The 14,426-nt window shown below is 43.8% G+C and overlaps 3 non-coding genes across 3 annotated transcripts; all 3 read left to right on the top strand.

Annotated features, from left to right (window-relative positions):
• The first annotated feature begins 510 nt into the window (after positions 1-510).
• TRNAL-CAA (transfer RNA leucine (anticodon CAA)) lies at positions 511-632 on the top strand. The gene is made up of 2 exons: positions 511-548; positions 587-632. It is a non-coding gene; the product is annotated as a tRNA-Leu (tRNA).
• Positions 633-6,733: 6,101 nt separating this feature from the next.
• On the top strand, positions 6,734-6,855 carry TRNAL-CAA (transfer RNA leucine (anticodon CAA)). Its single transcript has 2 exons — positions 6,734-6,771; positions 6,810-6,855. It is a non-coding gene; the product is annotated as a tRNA-Leu (tRNA).
• Positions 6,856-11,261: 4,406 nt separating this feature from the next.
• Positions 11,262-11,383, top strand: TRNAL-CAA (transfer RNA leucine (anticodon CAA)). The gene is made up of 2 exons: positions 11,262-11,299; positions 11,338-11,383. It is a non-coding gene; the product is annotated as a tRNA-Leu (tRNA).
• The last annotated feature ends 3,043 nt before the right edge of the window (positions 11,384-14,426 follow it).

Here is a 14,426-nt window from a genome sequence, read left to right as displayed (position 1 = left end):
TCTTCGTTCATGATGTGAATCTGTGTATTCTGGTCCTCGTATGAGGGCGTGGGTGCGAATCCCACTTCTGACACGATATGTTTTATGAAATTAACTGGAAGAGATGTAATTTATGAAACCTCCAAATTGCATAAAACCATGACCGAGCGGTCTAAGGCGCCAGACTCAAGGGACTTGGTTTCCTTCGTTCACGAGGTGAATCTTTGTATTCTGGTCCTCGTATGAGGGCGAGGGTTCGAATCCCACTTCTGACACGATATGTTTTATGAAATTAACTGGAAGAGATGTAATTTATGAAACCTCCAAATTGCATAAAACCACATCAGGATGGCCGAGCGGTCTAAGGCGCCAGACTCAAGGGTCTTAGTATCCTTCGTTCACGAGGTGAATCTTTGTATTCTGGTCCTCGTATGAGGGCGAGGGTTCGAATCCCACTTCTGACACGATATGTTTTATGAAATTAACTGTTAGAGATGTAATTTATAAAACGTCCAAATTGCAAAAAACCACGTCAGGATGGCCGAGCGGTCTAAGGCGCCAGACTCAAGGGACTTAGTTTCCTTCGTTCACGAGGTGAATCTGTGTATTCTGGTCCTCGTATGAGGGCGTGGGTTCGAATCCCACTTCTGACACGGTATGTTTTATGAAATTAAATGGAAGAGATGTAATTTATAAAACGTCTAGATTACGTACAACCAGGTCAGGATGGCCAAGGGGTCTAAGGCGCCTGACCCAAGAGTCTTACTTTCCTTCGTTCGCGAGGTGAATCTGTGTATTCTGGTCCTCGTATGAGGGCGTAAGTTCGAATCCCAGTTCTGACACGATATGTTTTAAGAAATTAACGGTTAGAGATGTAATTCATAAAACGTCCAAATTGCATAAAACCACGTCAGGATGGCCGAGCGATCTAAGGCGCCAAACTCAAGGGACTTAGTTTCTTTCGTTCATGATGTGAATCTGTGTATTTTGGTCCTCGTATGAGGGCGTGGGTTCGAATCCCACTTCTGACACGATATGTTTTCAGAAATTAGCTGTTAGAGATGTAATTCATAAAACGTCCAAATTGCATAAAACCACGTCAGGATGGCCGATCGGTCTAAGGCGCCCAACTCAAGGGACTTAGTTTTCTTCGTTCATGATGTGAATCTGTGTATTCTGATCCTCGTATGAGGGCGTGGGTGCGAATCCCACTTCTGACACGATATGTTTTATGAAATTAACTGGAAGAGATGTAATTTATGAAACCTCCAAATTGCATAAAACCATGACCGAGCGGTCTAAGGCGCCAGACTCAAGGGACTTGGTTTCCTTCGTTCACGAGGTGAATCTTTGTATTCTGGTCCTCGTATGAGGGCGAGGGTTCGAATCCCACTTCTGACACGATATGTTTTATGAAATTAACTGTTAGAGATGTAATTTATAAAACGTCCAAATTGCAAAAACCCACGTCAGGATGGCAAAGCGGTCTAAGGCGCCTGACCCAAGGGTCTTACTTTCCTTCGTTCGCGAGGTGAATCTGTGTATTCTGGTCCTCGTATGAGGGCGTAAGTTCGAATCCCAGTTCTGACACGATATGTTTTAAGAAATTAACTGTTAGAGATGTAATTCATAAAACGTCCAAATTTCATAAAACCACGTCAGGATGGCCGAGCGATCTAAGGCGCCAAACTCAAGGGACTTGGTTTCCTTCGTTCACGAGGTGAATCTGTGTATTCTGGTCCTCGTATGAAGGCGTGGGTTCGAATCCCACTTCTGACATGATATGTTTTATGAAATTAACTGTTAGAGATGTAATTTATAAAACGTCCAAATTGCATAAAACCACGTCAGGATGGCCGAGCGGTCTAAGGCGCCAGACTCAAGGGACTTGGTTTCCTTCGTTCACGAGGTGAATCTGTGTATTCTGGTCCTCGTAGTAGGGCGTGGGTTCGAATCCCACTTCTGACACGATATGTTTTATGAAATTAAATGGAAGAGATGTAATTTATAAAACGTCCAAATTGCATAACACTATGTCAGGATTACCGACCGGTCTAAGGCGCCAAACTCAAGGGACTTGGTTTCCTTCGTTCACGAGGTGAATCTGTGTAATCTGGTCCTCGTAGTAGGGCGTGGGTTCGAATCCCACTTCTGACACGATATGTTTTATGAAATTACCTGGAAGAGATGTAATTTATAAACCGTCTAGATTACGTACAACCACGTCAGGATGGCCAAGCGGTCTAAGGCGCCTGACCCAAGGGTCTTACTTTCCTTCGTTCGCGAGGTGAATCTGTGTATTCTGGTTCTCGTATGTGTGCGTGGGTTCGAATTCCATTTCTGACACGATATGTTTTATGAAATTTACTGGAATAGATGTAATTTTTAAAAGGTCCAAATTACGTACAACCACGTCGGGATGGCCGAGCGGTCTAAGGCGCCAGACTCAATTAACTTAAGTTTCCTTCGTTCACGAGTTGAATCTGTGTATTCTGGTCCTCGTATGAGGGCGTAAGTTCGAATCCGAGTTCTGACACGATATGTTTTAAGAAATTAACTGTTAGAGATGTAATTCATAAAACGTCCAAATTGCATAAAACCACGTCAGGATGGCCGAGCGATCTTAGGCGCCAAACTCAAGGGACTTGGTTTCCTTCGTTCACGAGGTGAATCTGTGTATTCTGGTCCTCGTATGAAGGCGTGGGTTCGAATTCCACTTCTGACATGATATGTTTTATGAAATTAACTGTTAGAGATGTAATTTATAAAACGTCCAAATTGCATAAAACCACGTCAGGATGGCCGAGCGGTCTAAGGCGCCAGACTCAAGGGACTTGGTTTCCTTCGTTCACGAGGTGAATCTGTGTATTCTGTTCCTCGTAGTAGGGCGTGGGTTCGAATCCCACTTCTGACACGATATGTTTTATGAAATTAAATGGAAGAGATGTAATTTATAAAACGTCCAAATTGCATAACACTATGTCAGGATTACCCACCGGTCTAAGGCGCCAAACTCAAGGGACTTGGTTTCCTTCGTTCACGAGGTGAATCTGTGTATTCTGGTCCTCGTAGTAGGGCGTGGGTTCGAATCCCACTTCTGACACGATATGTTTTATGAAATTAACTGTTAGAGATGTAATTTATAAAACGTCCAAATTGCAAAAAACCACGTCAGGATGGCCGACCGGTCTAAGGCGCCAAACTCAAGGGACTTGGTTTCCTTCGTTCACGAGGTGAATCTGTGTATTCTGGTCCTAGTATGAGGGCGTGGGTTCGAATCCCACTTCTGACACGATATGTTTTAAGAAATTACCTGGAAGAGATGTAATTTATAAAACGTCTAGATTACGTACAACCACGTCAGGATGGCCAAGCGGTCTAAGGCGCCTGACCCAAGGGTCTTAGTTTCCTTCGTTCACGAAGTGAATCTGTGTATTCTGGTCCTCGTAGTAGGGCGTGGGTTCGAATCCCACTTCTGACACGATATGTTTTATGAAAATAAATGGAAGAGATGTAATTTATAAAACGTCTAAATTGCATAAAACTATGTCAGGATTACCGACCGGTCTAAGGCGCCAAACTCAAGGGACTTGGTTTCCTTCGTTCACGAGGTGAATCTGTGTAATCTGGTCCTCGTAGTAGGGCGTGGGTTCGAATCCCACTTCTGACACGATATGTTTTATGAAATTAACTGTTAGAGATGTAATTTATAAAACGTCCAAATTGCAAAAAACCACGTCAGGATGGCCGAGCGCTCTAAGGCGCCAGACTCAAGGGAGTTAGTTTCCTTCGTTCACGAGGTGAATCTGTGTATTCTGGTCCTCGTATGAGGGCGTGGGTTCGAATCCCACTTCTGACACGATATGTTTTATGAAATTACCTGGAAGAGATGTAATTTATGAAACGTCTAGATTACGTACAACCACGTCAGGATGGCCAAGCGGTCTAAGGCGCCTGACCCAAGGGTCTTACTTTCCTTCGTTCGCGAGGTGAATCTGTGTATTCTGGTCCTCGTATGTGTGCGTGGGTTCGAATTCCATTTCTGACACGATATGTTTTATGAAATTTACTGGAATAGATGTAATTTTTAAAAGGTCCAAATTACGTACAACCACGTCGGGATGGCCGAGCGGTCTAAGGCGCCAGACTCAAGGAACTTAAGTTTCCTTCGTTCACGAGTTGAATCTGTGTATTCTGGTCCTCGTATGAGGGCGTAAGTTCGAATCCGAGTTCTGACACGATATGTTTTAAGAAATTAACTGTTAGAGATGTAATTCATAAAACGTCCAAATTGCATAAAATCACGTCAGGATGGCCGAGCGCACTAAGGCGCCAGACTCAAGGGACTTAGTTTCCTTCGTTCACGAGGTGAATCTGTGTATTCTGGTCCTCGTATGAGGGCGTGGGTTCGAATCCCACTTCTGACACGATATGTTTTATGAAATTACCTGGAAGAGATGTAATTTATAAAACGTCTAGATTACGTACAACCACGTCAGGATGGCCAAGCGGTCTAAGGCGCCTGACCCAAGGGTCTTACTTTCCTTCGTTCACGAGGTGAATCTGTGTAGTCTGGTCCTCGTATGAGGGCGTGGGTTCGAATCCCAGTTCTGACACGATATGTTTTAAGAAATTAACTGTTAGAGATGTAATTTATAAAACGTCCAAATTGCACAAAACCACGTCAGGATGGCCGAGCGGTCTAAGGCGCCAAACTCAAGAGAGTTAGTTTTCTTCGTTCACGAGGTGAATCTGTGTATTCTGGTCCTCGTATGAGGGCGTGGGTTCGAATCCCACTTCTGACACGATATGTTTTATGAAATTACCTGGAAGAGATGTAATTTATAAAACGACTAGATTACGTACAACCACGTCAGGATGGCCAAGCGGTCTAAGGCGCCTGACCCAAGGGTCTTACTTTCCTTCGTTCACGAAGTGAATCTGTGTATTCTGGTCCTCGTAGTAGGGCGTGGGTTCGAATCCCACTTCTGACACGATATGTTTTATGAAATTAAATGGAAGAGATGTAATTTATAAAACGTCCAAATTGCATAAAACTATGTCAGGATTACCGACCGGTCTAAGGCGCCAAACTCAAGGGACTTGGTTTCCTTCGTTCACGAGGTGAATCTGTGTATTCTGGTCCTCGTATGAAGGCGTGGGTTCGAATCCCACTTCTGACATGATATGTTTTATGAAATTAACTGTTAGAGATGTAATTTATAAAACGTCCAAATTTCATAAAACCACGTCAGGATGGCCGAGCGGTCTAAGGCGCCAGACTCAAGGGACTTGGTTTCCTTCGTTCACGAGGTGAATCTGTGTATTCTGGTCCTCGTAGTAGGGCGTGGGTTCGAATCCCACTTCTGACACGATATGTTTTATGAAATTAAATGGAAGAGATGTAATTTATAAAACGTCCAAATTGCATAACACTATGTCAGGATTACCGACCGGTCTAAGGCGCCAAACTCAAGGGACTTGGTTTCCTTCGTTCACGAGGTGAATCTGTGTAATCTGGTCCTCGTAGTAGGGCGTGGGTTCGAATCCCACTTCTGACACGATATGTTTTATGAAATTAACTGTTAGAGATGTAATTTATAAAACGTCCAAATTGCAAAAAACCACGTCAGGATGGCCGAGCGCTCTAAGGCGCCAGACTCAAGGGAGTTAGTTTCCTTCGTTCACGAGGTGAATCTGTGTATTCTGGTCCTCTTATGAGGGCGTGGGTTCGAATCCCACTTCTGACACGATATGTTTTATGTAATTACCTGGAAGAGATGTAATTTATAAAACGTCTAGATTACGTACAACCACGTCAGGATGGCCAAGCGGTCTAAGGCGCCTGACCCAAGGGTCTTACTTTCCTTCGTTCGCGAGGTGAATCTGTGTATTCTGGTCCTCGTATGTGTGCGTGGGTTCGAATTCCACTTCTGACACGGTATGTTTTATGAAATTAAATGGAAGAGATGTAATTTATAAAACGTCTAGATTACGTACAACCAGGTCAGGATGGCCGAGCGATCTAAGGCGCCAAACTCAAGGGACTTAGTTTCCTTCGTTCATGATGTGAATCTGTGTATTCTGGTCCTCGTATGAGGGCGTGGGTTCGAATCCCACTTCTGACACGATATGTTTTCAGAAATTAGCTGTTAGAGATGTAATTCATAAAACGTCCAAATTGCATAAAACCACGTCAGGATGGCCGATCGGTCTAAGGCGCCCAACTCAAGGGACTTAGTTTTCTTCGTTCATGATGTGAATCTGTGTATTCTGGTCCTCGTATGAGGGCGTGGGTGCGAATCCCACTTCTGACACGATATGTTTTATGAAATTAACTGGAAGAGATGTAATTTATGAAACCTCCAAATTGCATAAAACCATGACCGAGCGGTCTAAGGCGCCAGACTCAAGGGACTTGGTTTCCTTCGTTCACGAGGTGAATCTTTGTATTCTGGTCCTCGTATGAGGGCGAGGGTTCGAATCCCACTTCTGACACGATATGTTTTATGAAATTAACTGGAAGAGATGTAATTTATGAAACCTCCAAATTGCATAAAACCACATCAGGATGGCCGAGCGGTCTAAGGCGCCAGACTCAAGGGTCTTAGTATCCTTCGTTCACGAGGTGAATCTTTGTATTCTGGTCCTCGTATGAGGGCGAGGGTTCGAATCCCACTTCTGACACGATATGTTTTATGAAATTAACTGTTAGAGATGTAATTTATAAAACGTCCAAATTGCAAAAAACCACGTCAGGATGGCCGAGCGGTCTAAGGCGCCAGACTCAAGGGACTTAGTTTCCTTCGTTCACGAGGTGAATCTGTGTATTCTGGTCCTCGTATGAGGGCGTGGGTTCGAATCCCACTTCTGACACGGTATGTTTTATGAAATTAAATGGAAGAGATGTAATTTATAAAACGTCTAGATTACGTACAACCAGGTCAGGATGGCCAAGGGGTCTAAGGCGCCTGACCCAAGAGTCTTACTTTCCTTCGTTCATGATGTGAATCTGTGTATTTTGGTCCTCGTATGAGGGCGTGGGTTCGAATCCCACTTCTGACACGATATGTTTTCAGAAATTAGCTGTTAGAGATGTAATTCATAAAACGTCCAAATTGCATAAAACCACGTCAGGATGGCCGATCGGTCTAAGGCGCCAAACTCAAGGGACTTAGTTTCCTTCGTTCATGATGTGAATCTGTGTATTCTGATCCTCGTATGAGGGCGTGGGTGCGAATCCCACTTCTGACACGATATGTTTTATGAAATTAACTGGAAGAGATGTAATTTATAAAACGTCCAAATTGCAAAAACCCACGTCAGGATGGCAAAGCGGTCTAAGGCGCCTGACCCAAGGGTCTTTCTTTCCTTCGTTCGCGAGGTGAATCTGTGTATTCTGGTCCTCGTATGAGGGCGTAAGTTCGAATCCCAGTTCTGACACGATATGTTTTAAGAAATTAACTGTTAGAGATGTAATTCATAAAACGTCCAAATTTCATAAAACCACGTCAGGATGGCCGAGCGATCTAAGGCGCCAAACTCAAGGGACTTGGTTTCCTTCGTTCACGAGGTGAATCTGTGTATTCTGGTCCTCGTATGAAGGCGTGGGTTCGAATCCCACTTCTGACATGATATGTTTTATGAAATTAACTGTTAGAGATGTAATTTATAAAACGTCCAAATTGCATAAAACCACGTCAGGATGGCCGAGCGGTCTAAGGCGCCAGACTCAAGGGACTTGGTTTCCTTCGTTCACGAGGTGAATCTGTGTATTCTGGTCCTCGTAGTAGGGCGTGGGTTCGAATCCCACTTCTGACACGATATGTTTTATGAAATGAAATGGAAGAGATGTAATTTATAAAACGTCCAAATTGCATAACACTATGTCAGGATTACCGACCGGTCTAAGGCGCCAAACTCAAGGGACTTGGTTTCCTTCGTTCACGAGGTGAATCTGTGTAATCTGGTCCTCGTAGTAGGGCGTGGGTTCGAATCCCACTTCTGACACGATATGTTTTATGAAATTACCTGGAAGAGATGTAATTTATAAACCGTCTAGATTACGTACAACCACGTCAGGATGGCCAAGCGGTCTAAGGCGCCTGACCCAAGGGTCTTACTTTCCTTCGTTCGCGAGGTGAATCTGTGTATTCTGGTTCTCGTATGTGTGCGTGGGTTCGAATTCCATTTCTGACACGATATGTTTTATGAAATTTACTGGAATAGATGTAATTTTTAAAAGGTCCAAATTACGTACAACCACGTCGGGATGGCCGAGCGGTCTAAGGCGCCAGACTCAATTAACTTAAGTTTCCTTCGTTCACGAGTTGAATCTGTGTATTCTGGTCCTCGTATGAGGGCGTAAGTTCGAATCCGAGTTCTGACACGATATGTTTTAAGAAATTAACTGTTAGAGATGTAATTTATAAAACGTCCAAATTGCATAAAACTATGTCAGGATTACCGACCGGTCTAAGGCGCCAAACTCAAGGGACTTGGTTTCCTTCGTTCACGAGGTGAATCTGTGTATTCTGGTCCTCGTATGAAGGCGTGGGTTCGAATTCCACTTCTGACATGATATGTTTTATGAAATTAACTGTTAGAGATGTAATTTATAAAACGTCCAAATTGCATAAAACCACGTCAGGATGGCCGAGCGGTCTAAGGCGCCAGACTCAAGGGACTTGGTTTCCTTCGTTCACGAGTTGAATCTGTGTATTCTGGTCCTCGTATGAGGGCGTAAGTTCGAATCCGAGTTCTGACACGATATGTTTTAAGAAATTAACTGTTAGAGATGTAATTCATAAAACGTCCAAATTGCATAAAATCACGTCAGGATGGCCGAGCGCACTAAGGCGCCAGACTCAAGGGACTTAGTTTCCTTCGTTCACGAGGTGAATCTGTGTATTCTGGTCCTCATATGAGGGCGTGGGTTCGAATCCCACTTCTGACACGATATGTTTTATGAAATTACCTGGAAGAGATGTAATTTATAAAACGTCTAGATTACGTACAACCACGTCAGGATGGCCAAGCGGTCTAAGGCGCCTGACCCAAGGGTCTTACTTTCCTTCGTTCACGAGGTGAATCTGTGTAGTCTGGTCCTCGTATGAGGGCGTGGGTTCGAATCCCAGTTCTGACACGATATGTTTTAAGAAATTAACTGTTAGAGATGTAATTTATAAAACGTCCAAATTGCACAAAACCACGTCAGGATGGCCGAGCGGTCTAAGGCGCCAAACTCAAGAGAGTTAGTTTTCTTCGTTCACGAGGTGAATCTGTGTATTCTGGTCCTCGTATGAGGGCGTGGGTTCGAATCCCACTTCTGACACGATATGTTTTATGAAATTACCTGGAAGAGATGTAATTTATAAAACGACTAGATTACGTACAACCACGTCAGGATGGCCAAGCGGTCTAAGGCGCCTGACCCAAGGGTCTTACTTTCCTTCGTTCACGAAGTGAATCTGTGTATTCTGGTCCTCGTAGTAGGGCGTGGGTTCGAATCCCACTTCTGACACGATATGTTTTATGAAATTAAATGGAAGAGATGTAATTTATAAAACGTCCAAATTGCATAAAACTATGTCAGGATTACCGACCGGTCTAAGGCGCCAAACTCAAGGGACTTGGTTTCCTTCGTTCACGAGGTGAATCTGTGTATTCTGGTCCTCGTATGAAGGCGTGGGTTCGAATCCCACTTCTGACATGATATGTTTTATGAAATTAACTGTTAGAGATGTAATTTATAAAACGTCCAAATTTCATAAAACCACGTCAGGATGGCCGAGCGGTCTAAGGCGCCAGACTCAAGGGACTTGGTTTCCTTCGTTCACGAGGTGAATCTGTGTATTCTGGTCCTCGTAGTAGGGCGTGGGTTCGAATCCCACTTCTGACACGATATGTTTTATGAAATTAAATGGAAGAGATGTAATTTATAAAACGTCCAAATTGCATAACACTATGTCAGGATTACCGACCGGTCTAAGGCGCCAAACTCAAGGGACTTGGTTTCCTTCGTTCACGAGGTGAATCTGTGTAATCTGGTCCTCGTAGTAGGGCGTGGGTTCGAATCCCACTTCTGACACGATATGTTTTATGAAATTAACTGTTAGAGATGTAATTTATAAAACGTCCAAATTGCAAAAAACCACGTCAGGATGGCCGAGCGCTCTAAGGCGCCAGACTCAAGGGAGTTAGTTTCCTTCGTTCACGAGGTGAATCTGTGTATTCTGGTCCTCTTATGAGGGCGTGGGTTCGAATCCCACTTCTGACACGATATGTTTTATGTAATTACCTGGAAGAGATGTAATTTATAAAACGTCTAGATTACGTACAACCACGTCAGGATGGCCAAGCGGTCTAAGGCGCCTGACCCAAGGGTCTTACTTTCCTTCGTTCGCGAGGTGAATCTGTGTATTCTGGTCCTCGTATGTGTGGGTGGGTTCGAATTCCACTTCTGACACGGTATGTTTTATGAAATTAAATGGAAGAGATGTAATTTATAAAACGTCTAGATTACGTACAACCAGGTCAGGATGGCCGAGCGATCTAAGGCGCCAAACTCAAGGGACTTAGTTTCCTTCGTTCATGATGTGAATCTGTGTATTCTGGTCCTCGTATGAGGGCGTGGGTTCGAATCCCACTTCTGACACGATATGTTTTCAGAAATTAGCTGTTAGAGATGTAATTCATAAAACGTCCAAATTGCATAAAACACGTCAGGATGGCCGATCGGTCTAAGGCGCCCAACTCAAGGGACTTAGTTTTCTTCGTTCATGATGTGAATCTGTGTATTCTGGTCCTCGTATGAGGGCGTGGGTGCGAATCCCACTTCTGACACGATATGTTTTATGAAATTAACTGGAAGAGATGTAATTTATGAAACCTCCAAATTGCATAAAACCATGACCGAGCGGTCTAAGGCGCCAGACTCAAGGGACTTGGTTTCCTTCGTTCACGAGGTGAATCTTTGTATTCTGGTCCTCGTATGAGGGCGAGGGTTCGAATCCCACTTCTGACACGATATGTTTTATGAAATTAACTGGAAGAGATGTAATTTATGAAACCTCCAAATTGCATAAAACCACATCAGGATGGCCGAGCGGTCTAAGGCGCCAGACTCAAGGGTCTTAGTATCCTTCGTTCACGAGGTGAATCTTTGTATTCTGGTCCTCGTATGAGGGCGAGGGTTCGAATCCCACTTCTGACACGATATGTTTTATGAAATTAACTGTTAGAGATGTAATTTATAAAACGTCCAAATTGCAAAAAACCACGTCAGGATGGCCGAGCGGTCTAAGGCGCCAGACTCAAGGGACTTAGTTTCCTTCGTTCACGAGGTGAATCTGTGTATTCTGGTCCTCGTATGAGGGCGTGGGTTCGAATCCCACTTCTGACACGGTATGTTTTATGAAATTAAATGGAAGAGATGTAATTTATAAAACGTCTAGATTACGTACAACCAGGTCAGGATGGCCAAGGGGTCTAAGGCACCTGACCCAAGAGTCTTACTTTCCTTCGTTCGCGAGGTGAATCTGTGTATTCTGGTCCTCGTATGAGGGCGTAAGTTCGAATCCCAGTTCTGACACGATATGTTTTAAGAAATTAACGGTTAGAGATGTAATTCATAAAACGTCCAAATTGCATAAAACCACGTCAGGATGGCCGAGCGATCTAAGGCGCCAAACTCAAGGGACTTAGTTTCCTTCGTTCATGATGTGAATCTGTGTATTTTGGTCCTCGTATGAGGGCGTGGGTTCGAATCCCACTTCTGACACGATATGTTTTCAGAAATTAGCTGTTAGAGATGTAATTCATAAAACGTCCAAATTGCATAAAACCACGTCAGGATGGCCGATCGGTCTAAGGCGCCCAACTCAAGGGACTTAGTTTTCTTCGTTCATGATGTGAATCTGTGTATTCTGATCCTCGTATGAGGGCGTGGGTGCGAATCCCACTTCTGACACGATATGTTTTATGAAATTAACTGGAAGAGATGTAATTTATGAAACCTCCAAATTGCATAAAACCATGACCGAGCGGTCTAAGGCGCCAGACTCAAGGGACTTGGTTTCCTTCGTTCACGAGGTGAATCTTTGTATTCTGGTCCTCGTATGAGGGCGAGGGTTCGAATCCCACTTCTGACACGATATGTTTTATGAAATTAACTGTTAGAGATGTAATTTATAAAACGTCCAAATTGCAAAAACCCACGTCAGGATGGCAAAGCGGTCTAAGGCGCCTGACCCAAGGGTCTTACTTTCCTTCGTTCGCGAGGTGAATCTGTGTATTCTGGTCCTCGTATGAGAGCGTAAGTTCGAATCCCAGTTCTGACACGATATGTTTTAAGAAATTAACTGTTAGAGATGTAATTCATAAAACGTCCAAATTTCATAAAACCACGTCAGGATGGCCGAGCGATCTAAGGCGCCAAACTCAAGGGACTTGGTTTCCTTCGTTCACGAGGTGAATCTGTGTATTCTGGTCCTCGTATGAAGGCGTGGGTTCGAATCCCACTTCTGACATGATATGTTTTATGAAATTAACTGTTAGAGATGTAATTTATAAAACGTCCAAATTGCATAAAACCACGTCAGGATGGCCGAGCGGTCTAAGGCGCCAGACTCAAGGGACTTGGTTTCCTTCGTTCACGAGGTGAATCTGTGTATTCTGGTCCTCGTAGTAGGGCGTGGGTTCGAATCCCACTTCTGACACGATATGTTTTATGAAATTAAATGGAAGAGATGTAATTTATAAAACGTCCAAATTGCATAACACTATGTCAGGATTACCGACCGGTCTAAGGCGCCAAACTCAAGGGACTTGGTTTCCTTCGTTCACGAGGTGAATCTGTGTAATCTGGTCCTCGTAGTAGGGCGTGGGTTCGAATCCCACTTCTGACACGATATGTTTTATGAAATTACCTGGAAGAGATGTAATTTATAAACCGTCTAGATTACGTACAACCACGTCAGGATGGCCAAGCGGTCTAAGGCGCCTGACCCAAGGGTCTTACTTTCCTTCGTTCGCGAGGTGAATCTGTGTATTCTGGTTCTCGTATGTGTGCGTGGGTTCGAATTCCATTTCTGACACGATATGTTTTATGAAATTTACTGGAATAGATGTAATTTTTAAAAGGTCCAAATTACGTACAACCACGTCGGGATGGCCGAGCGGTCTAAGGCGCCAGACTCAATTAACTTAAGTTTCCTTCGTTCACGAGTTGAATCTGTGTATTCTGGTCCTCGTATGAGGGCGTAAGTTCGAATCCGAGTTCTGACACGATATGTTTTAAGAAATTAACTGTTAGAGATGTAATTCATAAAACGTCCAAATTGCATAAAACCACGTCAGGATGGCCGAGCGATCTTAGGCGCCAAACTCAAGGGACTTGGTTTCCTTCGTTCACGAGGTGAATCTGTGTATTCTGGTCCTCGTATGAAGGCGTGGGTTCGAATTCCACTTCTGACATGATATGTTTTATGAAATTAACTGTTAGAGATGTAATTTATAAAACGTCCAAATTGCATAAAACCACGTCAGGATGGCCGAGCGGTCTAAGGCGCCAGACTCAAGGGACTTGGTTTCCTTCGTTCACGAGGTGAATCTGTGTATTCTGTTCCTCGTAGTAGGGCGTGGGTTCGAATCCCACTTCTGACACGATATGTTTTATGAAATTAAATGGAAGAGATGTAATTTATAAAACGTCCAAATTGCATAACACTATGTCAGGATTACCGACCGGTCTAAGGCGCCAAACTCAAGGGACTTGGTTTCCTTCGTTCACGAGGTGAATCTGTGTATTCTGGTCCTCGTAGTAGGGCGTGGGTTCGAATCCCACTTCTGACACGATATGTTTTATGAAATTAACTGTTAGAGATGTAATTTATAAAACGTCCAAATTGCAAAAAACCACGTCAGGATGGCCGACCGGTCTAAGGCGCCAAACTCAAGGGACTTGGTTTCCTTCGTTCACGAGGTGAATCTGTGTATTCTGGTCCTAGTATGAGGGCGTGGGTTCGAATCCCACTTCTGACACGATATGTTTTAAGAAATTACCTGGAAGAGATGTAATTTATAAAACGTCTAGATTACGTACAACCACGTCAGGATGGCCAAGCGGTCTAAGGCGCCTGACCCAAGGGTCTTAGTTTCCTTCGTTCACGAAGTGAATCTGTGTATTCTGGTCCTCGTAGTAGGGCGTGGGTTCGAATCCCACTTCTGACACGATATGTTTTATGAAATTAAATGGAAGAGATGTAATTTATAAAACGTCCAAATTGCATAAAACTATGTCAGGATTACCGACCGGTCTAAGGCGCCAAACTCAAGGGACTTGGTTTCCTTCGTTCACGAGGTGAATCTGTGTATTCTGGTCCTCGTAGTAGGGCGTGGGTTCGAATCCCACTTCTGACACGATATGTTTTATGAAATTAACTGTT

The sequence above is a fragment of the Phalangium opilio genome, unplaced genomic scaffold (assembly GCF_054372755.1).
Source record: "Phalangium opilio isolate 3A_F unplaced genomic scaffold, DU_Popi_V2 ptg000106l_1, whole genome shotgun sequence".
NCBI classification, from domain to species: Eukaryota; Metazoa; Arthropoda; class Arachnida; order Opiliones; family Phalangiidae; genus Phalangium; species Phalangium opilio.
The sequence above is the reverse complement of the archived record's forward strand: the minus strand, read 5'-3'. Positions and strand labels throughout refer to the sequence as shown.